Source organism: Brienomyrus brachyistius, chromosome 1 (genome assembly GCF_023856365.1).
Source record: "Brienomyrus brachyistius isolate T26 chromosome 1, BBRACH_0.4, whole genome shotgun sequence".
Classification (NCBI taxonomy): Eukaryota; Metazoa; Chordata; class Actinopteri; order Osteoglossiformes; family Mormyridae; genus Brienomyrus; species Brienomyrus brachyistius.
The window spans coordinates 34,319,394-34,331,589 of NC_064533.1; the positions used below are offsets into that span (position 1 = coordinate 34,319,394).

The 12,196-nt window shown below is 37.3% G+C and overlaps 1 protein-coding gene across 2 annotated transcripts in view; it reads right to left on the reverse strand.

Moving 5' to 3' along the window:
* LOC125732896 (receptor tyrosine-protein kinase erbB-4-like) overlaps positions 1 to 12,196 on the reverse strand; it is a 174,124-nt gene that overhangs the window by 142,794 nt on the left and 19,134 nt on the right. The gene's annotated exons all lie outside the window — the stretch shown is intronic.

The window sequence follows — 12,196 nt, forward strand, 5'->3', positions numbered from 1 at the left end:
CACACAAATATAGACAATTCCAACAGTCATATAAAGTCGAGTCACACATATACATGTACATGCAACAGTTTTATATGTGTTGTCTCCAGCATGTACATGAGATAATCCAGGACTTTGCATTAAAATACTCCTCATTAATATTGCATATGGATTATACTCAATAAACACTCACACACGGTCAAATCCAGCCTCAAACTATATGTGATGAGTCACAGGTGCATTTTATTAAAACTCTGGCATTCTTTGTCTAAAAGTGTGTTATGACCTTGCTGTCCTCCAGGTATTCATTGTTTGTCCAACATTTTTTTTTAACTTAAAAGGAAAGGTGAAAAAGAATGGAAGCCGAGAAAGGAGATGAAATATCTTTTTTGAAACCGATCTCTCATGATAACAGAATAATTTTCTCACGATCTCTGCAAAAACGAATGTAGTTTTCTTTTGTGATAATGGACTCATTTTTTGTGGTGGCACAGCGGTAGACACTACTGCCTCACACCTCTGAGACCAGGGTTTAAGTCTCTGCTGTAGCTCTACATGTGTGGAATTTGCATGTTTTTCCCATTAACTGGAGTTGTCAAATTGTCCATACAGACAAACAGTGCATGCGCCGCATATGACGCCCCATCTTGGGTTATACCCTTCCATGCACCCGTAGCTTCCTACATGTTTTATTCATTAAGTTGCACCATGGATCCCCTCATTACTGCTTTGAAAGATGGAGGGATAGCAGAGGAAACCCTAAATGAAATGTTACAAGACAAGTAATGCACAATTAATTAGGTTCACTGACACTACTGCACATATAAAGTTGAAGCCTTGCTAACCTTCTTAATGGTAACATTTTCTAAAGCAAGGCATTAGTTATTTTAGCCTGCATCAAGCCTTAATTAAACAACAAATGTAATTCTCTGATCAGTATATTGCCATTTAGAAACAGGATAACTCCGACAATAGCATGCCATGGCATTTATCCTATGACACATTTTATGTTTATCCTTATAATTATTCTGGACGATCCTCAGTTTGGGAAACCGTGCTCTGAATCAGTCTATCATCAAAGAGGGTGCAGTAGGGGCACTAAGGCCCTTATCAGGGAGGATTCTAGGAAAATAAATCAAATCGCTAGATGAGGCTTCAGCTGGAATATCAGAGATCTACAGTTTTGCTACCTGCTGCTTGAAGTAATACAGCCAGTAATTTACTGCATATAACTAAATGCATAAGTATCCCACAAGTTTTCTGAAAGTTTCGGAAAGCAGCCGAACAAGTTCTGTGTTTGTTGCATCCACCACATCTTCCAAATTACAGGAGCAGTTCAGAGAAAAATGAATAGACATTTTGTTAGGTAGACTGTAGACCATGACATAACCATAACAGTAAGTCTGTATAGCTAAGTCAGCTTCATTAGAAGCACTTTTAATGAAAACCCCTGCAGGAGAACTTTCTAAACCCTCATTAGATGCACTATTTATAAAAGGATACTGAATGCCTATGAAGTAAGACTTCAAAGGATTATTAGACTTCATGATAGGGCTTTCATAAAAAGTGAGACCTTATATATGAATATGGCTGCTTATATATGGATTTATGAATGTTTATGTATATGGTATTTAAATACAATGTTTATAAAAGGCTTATGAATGTTTTATTTTCCCGATTACATTAGGAAATCTTAGATTAGATCATGGGAGTGATCCAGTAGTGATAACCAGTGCATGTATCTGTTTCTGTCATTCACCATAAATCTATACTAGTCAAATAATACACAGATATTTCTGCCATTGCCCACTGACTCTCTATGCAGTGAAGAGGAACCTTGTTAGTCAGGTGATTGTGGGCTATAAGATCTAAAACCACTGCAACTCCTGGACACCGTTGATGCCAGGAATAGCATATCACTGACTGTGAAGTGATTAAATAAAAATCTGATTAATTTCCAGGTCACATATGGTACTTGAAGATAATTGGTCTGGGCTTAGAATGAGACTCCCTTTCTACTTGGGGGGGGGGGGGGGAGGTAGATAACTACTAATTTTCTGTGTGGCAAGTGGGACCAGCTTACGATTATATTCAAGACTAATTATTATTACATGTTTAGCAGAATTATTCAGAAAATAATCATATTATAGATGTTGGGGTGATTTGATTATGAAACCAGATAAAGAGTTCAAAACAAATGTAAACACACTTACTGATATACAAAAGGATCTCTCACATGCTGGCATCATATTGCAGACAATAAAACACTTTATGTGCCTCTGGCAGAAATGGTTTAAGTTTTACCAGCTGATTGAACAGAAGTATAAATGTGTCTGTCAGAAAAAAGAAAAGTAGAACATACAATGCTGTTCTACCTAAACTGTAAGTTAACAAAGGTTCTCATTAACTAAGCTGAGATCCTGTTTAGGTTGAAAAACAAACAAATCAAGGGTAGTACAGAAAACTTGCAGGCTTTTTTCTAACATGAGATGTCATTGTTGCTCTATTGTGTGACTTTCTCACCTGGCAGTATCAATTGGGAAGTCTAGAGCAAATCAAGCAAATCAATGGACTATCAAGTGGTAGGGCTCCAAGGCAATGCGTTAATGAGTTATCCTGTGGCATCTCTTTTGTATATTAGTGAATGAAGAGAACACATGCATTTTTTTATGTGCTGACAGTATATCCATAGCAATAAATCTCAGGTGTTTATTTCAAAAAGTAAAAGGAATTGTTTTTCATGGCTATATATTTTCATTTCTTTATTTACTTTGGGTGGTTCATTCCATTAGTGTCTAAGAGCCGCCCTACCAAGAAAATTGATGATCATTTCAGTTCCTCCACAATGCAAGTAATTCGAGGCTTATAAGCAACTACCTATTCTGCCTATAGTTGGATTCAGTGTATGGGGAGGAGGCCAGACAACCCAGAACAGCAGTCAGGCTTTGCTTGGAACTGTAAATTCAACTCACAGCTCCGGAAATACTTTTCCTATTTGTGTGAGGCCTGGGACACTGAGTCTGAATAAACCATGTTCAAGGCCTCAATCATTCGTGCGGCAGCAAAGAGCTGTGGGCAGAAGGCAGCTGACATCTGTCATAGCAGCAACCTGCTGGTGGACACCAGTGGTCAGAGAAACTGTGAAGCTAAAGAAGGAGGCCTTCAGGGAAATGCCTGCTCAAGGGTCTCCTAAGACAGGTTAACAGTACAGATAGACCAGGCACAGTGAACGATAGTGAAGGCAATCATGAATCATGCTCCCGCATAGCAGACTCCAGAAAGGCTCCAAGAGGAGGAGATAGGACTTTGCCCAGGCTAGGTTCAGCTGGAGTGCAGATGGTCTGATCAACTCCATGCACATTGTCGAGGAGCGAAAAGATCACTTTGAGGAACTCATCAACCCAATAAATACGCCCTCTCATCTGGAGGCATTGTTAGAAACTTCTGGCATAGCATATTACTGCAACTGGATCTGTTATGATCGTTAAATGCTTCCACGGTAGAAAGGCCAGCAGGGGCACTTAAATTCTGTTCAGAGATGGTGAAAGCAGTGGATTTCGTTTGAGTGACTTGGTTGATGCACCTTTTTAGTGTTGCATGGAAGGCAGGAACCTCTGAACTAGTAAATGGGGGGTCATACCCTCTATTTTTACAAAGAGAGATGAGGAAAACTACACACTCACTAGGAAAAGCAGTGAAGGCTAAGTAAGTCCCTGTAATGTTTACCTTTTCATTTGGGTTTAAAAGCAAGATGTATAAATGCATGCATATTATAAGAAAGGAACATATACTGTAGATGTGTTAGCAGTAAAAGTAAAGGTAATTTTCCATTACATGAAGCTGCTTCCACATTCTGAAATAACACCACATAATTCATTCCTTCAAGTCGTTTTACTTTATAAAAGAGTATGATTAGGAAAAATTAGTGGATGCGATGGCCCTCATTTGTGGCCATCAAAAAGCACTGAAAAAGAATTTTTGAAAATCCATTTTCAGCAGTATTTCGCTCAATTTACATGTCTGATTGTAGATGACAATATTTTGCCACAATTTAGTATAAGCACTTTTTTCTACACTTCTTTGACATAATTCGTACATCCACAAGAGGCATTAAGTACAAACAGACACTGAAAGAAATCTTGTTAACACTTTACTTAAGGCCATGTTTTTAGTAATTTATAAATACATTCATAACAAAAAATAATGCATTCACAAAGTATTTTAAACTTGGTTATAAATATTTATTAAAAGGCATAACACATTATTGTCATGCTTTATCATGCATTATGAATGCTTTATCAAGCTCACCTATAGCATTAAGCATTAAAGGTCGTTTGTACTGCATTCTATAGTGCATTATAGATGAGAGCTTCTTAAGGCAGTCTTAATGTATAATGAATGAGGCTATAATCTGTTATGCCTTTTTATAAATATGTATAGCCATGTTTATAATGCTCTATGAATGCATTATAATGCATTATGAATGTTTATAAATTATTAAAACATGACCTTAAGTAAAGTGTTACCCAAATAGGTGAACAATTTGGAGAATTTAGTTTAGTAAAACAACACCTAAAGAACAAGCAACTCAAGTAGGCTGAGGGAGATTGAGGAACAAGACTGTGGAACAGCCGGGTGGGGACCCCAGTGAATCAGGACACATATGCATGAAATTCTAAGACACCTATTTGCTTAAGTACACATCTCTGGACTACAAACCTTCAAGGATAATTCAGTGGCAAAATGAAAAATAAAATATTATCTACCATGTAGCAGTTACACTGGATGGAGAAGCTGGGCATTGTGCTCTGCCACCCTCTTGGATCTTGGTCATCCTCCCCCAACTGTGACAGGTGGTACAAGGAGGGGGACCAGAAATGCAGCAAACAGGAAGAGCAGACACTGCCAGTTTAATATGTAGCCCTGTGTAGTCTTTGGTGCTCTGAAGACAATTCATCAAGTATGTTAAGATTCCAAATCATTTGTTGGAGGATAAACACCAATATGAAATGATATCAGTGTGGCTCATTAAACTGTAACTCACTGTAGCTCATGCAATAGTAGCCTATCATATTTCTACTACTGGTCAGGTAACAAAACAGCTTTATTAGAATGTAGTTTCAAGGTTCTGTTTTCCGATCAATCTATCTTCCGGCCCTACAATACGAATCAAGAGGTTATATGCATAAATTATTGCTTTGTACTTTTGCTTTACAAATTTTAACCTCTGTGACTTAAATGATTAAAGTACTACAGAAAAAAGAAAATTCTGATTAAGTACTAAACTCATCCTTTTCCTTATATATATAAAAAGATTGATCAAAAGTAACTCACAACATGACTTCACATCATACAGAAAACCACCTGAATGATCATTGTGACTCAGATATTTAAAGCTTCTGCGGACATCTGCCATTCCATGCCATTGTCGGTAAGAGGCCTTCTTGATTGGCACAGCATGATCTAAGGTAATCTTTCCTCAATATGGCAAAGGCATAATATTTTGACAACACATGCAGCATGAAAGCCAGGCATATTCGTGGGAGACAGAACATACCATGTTTCTGGACATGAGGTGCACCAACCCAATCATGGAGGGGATGGAGACATGCTATCTATGAAACAGATTGCAGAGCTGCTTGAAGCCACGGGGGCTACCTCCTCCCTTCTCTGTCTACCTGACTATGGGCTTAGTCACCAGCGCTCTTCTCCTATATTCAAAGGGAACATCTTCTTGGCTGGGGGAAGGCACGTTAATTGGTATCTCTGCTATAGTCTTTGCAAATGAACAGATTACATAATGGCTAATAATTTCTTATGGGCACAACATGAATAAAGATACATAAATATTCACCTATAAATTTCAATATAGCAAATCAATTATCACACGCAGCCTAGATGTACACGCTAGAGGGCAAGACAGGTCCCTTCAATGCCACTCCCTTCAGTGTTCTAAACCCAGTCTCCATGGTAACTCCCTTTGAAAAATGAGGGGAAAAGGACACTTTGGCCCCATTGATGGAATCCCTTTCTTCCTTCATATGCGTTCAACTTTTTGTACATCACTAGAACAAGTGGAATCTGCTGGCTAACTCATCTCCCCCTGACATTTCTCAGTCCGTCACAATCAGGATATAAAACCCTGTGCAGGGTCAACAACTAGTTCCTGCGTTATATTTGCATGTGTTCTTAATAGTCCCAAAAGCTTACTAAACATTTTATAAGTAAAGAAGGTGTGTGTTCGTAAAAACTGCAGGCCAGTTGTAAGGACACAGGCAAAAAGGCGTGGTAATGCAAAGAACAAAAAACAAATACAGACGTTAGTCTACTTACGGCTGAGATATGTCCGTAACTTAAAATGTTCGTAAGTCGTTATTCAACATAATTTTAAGGGTATACGCCAGTACAAAGAACTAGGATGCTGGGAGTTCACATGCTACGCTGCTGCACAGCGGGAGTAGCCACCAGAAGTCGTACTAGGCGGAAATGGCATGCAAAAAAAAATTTATGTTGCGGACAGGAAACGGGAGCCCAAGGAACACAATTTGGACTCTTCGTTCGTATGTATGAAAGTTCGTAAGTTGAAAGTTCGTAAGTAAAGAAGCGTCTGTATCCGATTTGTCTTCTTCAGCATTGTTTGTTCTGTTATAGGTGGTTTTCATAAATTAATCATACACTAAAATCAGCAGTTAAGGGGAATGGATAGGAATTTTATGGAAACAGGGAATGATTGCTTTGGATACCACAGATTCACGCACTTTAAACTTTGAAAATCTAAAAGTTAATTCCACAAGAGCCACAGTTATTGACATGTTCAGTGAAGGCAGCGAAACCATTTATTGATAAATTATAATAATCCAGATTAATTGTATTTTCTCTGTCCAGTCAAATTTCTTTGTGTTCTCTTCCTGTGGTAATCAAGTGCAAATATTTTATGAAAAGTAGACTGTCTAATAAAATGACAAAATGGTTCTAGAAGCCTACCAGCCAAGAATGCGTCATGAGTCTCATGCTGTGTCAGAATTGCTATTTTAGGTCCTGTTCATGCTATGTTCAACAGGAGGCTGCTGCTATTTTGAACAGCTTGGCTTCCACAGCTCATTTAACTGAGAAGCCATGTTGTTGTTTTTGTTATGTGTATGTGTTAGTATGTCACTCACATAATTTGAACAGTTGAGAAAGAGGGACTGAACGTTTCTTACTTCATTTTTTGATGCTTGTCTGGTCATGAAACACACATAGAGCCATGTGTTTTTGCCGTCTTTGAGAGTTACAATTTATCATAATTGCTTAAAGCAAAATAATTGAGTCATTGTTCTTTAAATACTATGCTTAAAACTCAGTATAAAAATTTATTATTATCTATTCACAATATTACAAGCATTTCTCATTGTGTTCACACAAAAATCAACTATTGACGCAATTTATGCAGCACAGTAATAAATTGATATGGTGACTACACTTAAAGTTTTGGAAATGTTAACAATGTTTCAGAAAATGTGTTTAAACAATTAAGAAAAGCAGCAATATCTTCTTATTCCTATAGGCAATATGGGTGTAAAAGCATGCTTTTTTTCCTGAACAAAATATAATTTGGATTTCATAGAAAGAAAATATTTCTGTAAAAATATTTTGCCCATAAAAACACTAGATTTATATTTAAAAACTGCTAAAATGCATTTCAACAAAACAAATGTCGAGCATTATTTGCCGTCAGATAGCTGTAAAGTCTGTGTTTTCTCTGTTTCTCCCATTTACTTAAACAGTTTTATCCATTCAGAAGTCACAGTTTCAAAACAATGAATGCAAAGTCCAAAACAGAAGTCAGATTGCCAAACTGCTCTAAAATGCTCTAAACCTTACAAAACATTACATGCCACAAAAGCAAATTTTGCTATCAAACAATAGGTGTAATACAATTTGTGATAAAGTAAATTTCACTCCATCACTAAACAATTGCTGCATTTCAGTTTGAACCTGTTCAGCCATTACATGCTTCAGTGTTACATGCTTTCTATGTGCACTGAAACATACAGCTTGGATTATAAACTCCTTCGGTGGGTATACTAGAGATAACCAATCCCACTGCACTAGAGATATCCAACCCCACTGCAATAGAGATAACCAACCCCACTGCACTAGAGATAACCAACCCCACTGCACTTTTGCATTCTGCAATCCTGCAATTCTTTTCGTGAATACCATTCTGTATTTTTTACAATGCAGTAAGGAAGTTTCCAAACATTTTCTCTTGTATTCAAGTCGATCTGTTCCCATTATGCAACAGCTCTAATGTGTACCCCCCCCCCCCCGACTTAAAAAAAGCTTTTCACACCCAAAACTAAAATATTTATTTAGTTTTTTTCCATTGTCTTAAGCAAATACTGACTGAATTTGTATTTGATCCTTACAACGAGGCATCTTATTCTCATCAGCGTCACACTGGATGTCTTCCCTTACAATTCCTTTAGGGAAATATCATCTTGCATGGCATATTCATTCCTGGCAGTCTTCTGTGCAGAGACATTTGATTATAGGGCTGGTGATAATACCCTTTTCATCATGCACTTTCCAAGCGGATATGAATTCCTCAACTGGATTCAAAAGAGGAGAATGGGCAGGGAGAAACTGCACCAAAATATGCAAATGCACTAAAAACCACTAATTGACAAAGTTGAGCCTAATAGAGAGCAACACTGTCCATAGTTATGACCAACTGAGACATGCAAGACCTGAACAGCCCACTCTCTACTGCTAGGACTGATGTTTTATACAGTTCACCATTGGCCTGTGTCACAAGGGCCAGTGGTTTGTGTATGACAATGGACACCAGCCACATCTTAGCACCGCTGGCATTGTAACAGCAGTCATCTGACCACTTTAGATAGCAACCAATGCTGTTTTATATCTTTTATGGATGGATAAGACTGATGCACATGCCGTTTCTCCCATGAACCTTTTGGGATTTATATTTATGAGAAAACAACTATAGCTTCCAACAAGTAGAACATTATGCTAAGGTTAAAATCCCTGAGAGCACATAAAATTCTAACTCTTCCCTGTACTGTAAGTTGGATAAGAGTGTTGGTTAAATGTACTATAATTGATTTTCCCAGAGTGATTCCATTATGCCTGGTCCAGTTTTCCAGTGTATTTTTTAAGTTTTGTATTTTTCTGTGACATATTTGTTAATTGTTTTTAAACTGCATGTAAAAATGAGTAAAAGCAATAAGTTAACACATCTGCAAGAAAAGATTTTCTGTTGTGCTAAGATTAAGTGGATCGCGCAATTCATTAAATGGTTTATCAGTCGAGGAAAACTGTAAACGTTATTGTGTGAGACAATAACTGAATTACAAGAACCAATCCCATTGCCCTTGAAAAATAATTACATAGCATTGAATGGAACCATATCTATCTATCTATCTATCTATCTATCTATCTATCTATCTATCTATCTATCAGTAAAAGCAAAAAGTTATACAAAGTGTTTCATAAATTTGCAAACCGAGAAGATACAAGACACAACATAAGATGGCATAAGATGAGGTAGGATAAGATGACTCGGGAATGAAGGTTCTCCTCATTTTCAATCAGCTCTCTTTAGACAGGATGGGCTTCTTTTTTCAGATATAGGGTACAGTTTAAACACCATTCCCCCTCCACCATCACTTCTAAGGAGTCTAGACTTTGTCCTATAACACATCTAGCCTTCCTCTAAAGCTTGTTCAGTCTATCAGCCATCTTTGCCTAGACATTATCCCCCATCCCCCCAGTATACAACAGTGAAGAACTTGCCAAACTTATCAAAATCAGCTACAAGCTCTATATGGTCATGAAGTTCGGTCACCATACTCTATTTTCAATATTTAATTAACAGTGAATTTGATTCAATAGTGTAATGTAATTTGAAGGCTCATTAAATAATACTTCCTCCTGAGAGGCATAAAAGTATTTCACATAACCTGTCTAGAGCAACGAGCGAATACCAGGATAGTTATGCAGGCTAATTAAAATAAACTTCTTTTGATAAAAGAAATAAGTTCACTTCAAAACTCAATCCAAAGGATAAATCCCCCAGCTCTAAAGCTCAGACGTGTTTTGGGAGAAATAGTGAAAAAGTTATACTGGCATAGCTGTCTATTTGACTAATTCCAGACAACTTCTTTCAAATGATTTTTTTAAACACAGCTCCCATCATTTTGTAGTTAATTAAATAGTGACACTGTTTACTAAAAGTGGACAGAAGGTAAAAACAAATTTATTGAATAAATAATTATGAATTATGCCTGTACTTCAATACTAATAGTGCCAGTCAATACAAAACATTTAGACTACTGAGATCTAAATCTTGCTTTTTAATATTTAATTGCAGAGAATAATTTGCTATACTGGCAACACTTTGATCAAGCCAATCACTGCATCTAGTGTTTTCTATTTAGTTACTAAAAAACTAAACTAATTTTCAGAGGAAAACGTACATGCAGAACTGTATAGTAAGCCTGTAGCAGGGTACAAGGGAATTCTGATAACTTGTAAAAATGTGTAAAAACCATGGGTTTATATTTTGACACATTTACTAAACCCCTGAATCACTCCCCCCCCCCCCCCCCCCCCACACATTAAGCTAGATACCATGAGGAAATTGGAGCCTTAATGTTCTTAATGTTTGAGCCTGCTTATAGGGAAGACGGTAAGACAGTTATGAAGGGGCGAGTCCATGAAGGGCTTTGTAGTCAAGTGTTACTTTATATTTGATTTTGAAAGTAACTGTCAGTCAATGTAAATCATGAAGAACAGGGTAATGTGGGTGGATTTTTAGTACGTCAGCTATCTGGCAGCAGAATTTTTAACGTATTGTATCTGCGGAGATACTTAGAAGTGAGGTCAATCATCAGTGATGAAAGCATGGACTAATGTTTCAGTATCAGCAACTGAGGAAGAGGCGGTAAGCAATGCCACAGAGACGGAAAGATACCTCTATACCTTGGGACTTATCTGTCCTTAGTGTATCAAAGCTAACTTTACTTAACTGTAACAGCTAAATATTAGGGGTGGAACTCCATCCATCCATCCATTTTCCAAACCGCTTATCCTACTGCATCGCGGGGGGTCCGGAGCCTATCCCGGAAGCAATGGGCATGAGGCAGGGAACAACCCAGGATGGGGGGCCAGCCCATCGCAGGGCACACTCACACACCATTCACTCACACATACACACCTATGGGCAATTTAGCAACTCCAATCAGCCTCAGCATGTTTAATATTTAAGTTTGGTTGATGAATTAATCAATATACATAAGCTTAAGCTTAAAATCTTGTTTGCTTTCCCATCAGTCTACTACACAGACCAATAGATGACTGCAGAAAACACAGTGCAAACTGTTTTCAGAACACTGGAAATTCTGATAAAAAATGCCAAAGTACTGATTGACAACTGCTCCCATATTTCAAACATCGTGTACGGAAAACAAGAAAAACCAAACAATCCCATTTCATTAAAAATTCAGTATTCCAAAGTATTCCTGGCCAAAAATAAACAGACCAACAGTTCAAAATAAAGTACTAAGTCTACTATCTAATATGGCATAATTACTTACCTTAAATACTTACCTGATAAGATGTTAATTGGTTAATCTGTGAAAAGGGTAATATAAACACTAGAAGTGCTAATCCAATGCGATTTACAATGTTATATTAGCATCCCGCTAGTCGCTAGCTAATTTAACCGCTTGTAAGTGCTAAGTATTTATTGTGTATTGTTTGAGTTGTAATATATGTATTATGTGTTCAGTTTCACAATACCACTTTTAGCAAACATCTCAAACTGCAAGATTTGCTTCCCGGATTTTTATTGGAGGAGCCTAGCTGTTGGCTATCTGTCAAGCTAAAAACTGCGCGCTCACATTAGCATAGTACAAATAAAATACGTTTTTTTTTTAATTAGTTATTTTTTCCGTAATTAATTAATCAAAATTAACGCGATAAAGTCCGAGCCCTATTAAATATACAACTGCAGTTAATTGTACAAAAAACAAGGGTACCCAATACACGTCATGCTCAGTTCATGATTTTTGTTTTGAACACCAAAACAGAAGAGGGAAATTACCATATCCAATAGAAAGAACTAAATGGTAGGTAAATGAGCTTTTGCATCTAAAAATCTGCCATGTTAGAACCTCCTGGGCCCCGTCTTGTTTAAACCAAAATACATTCC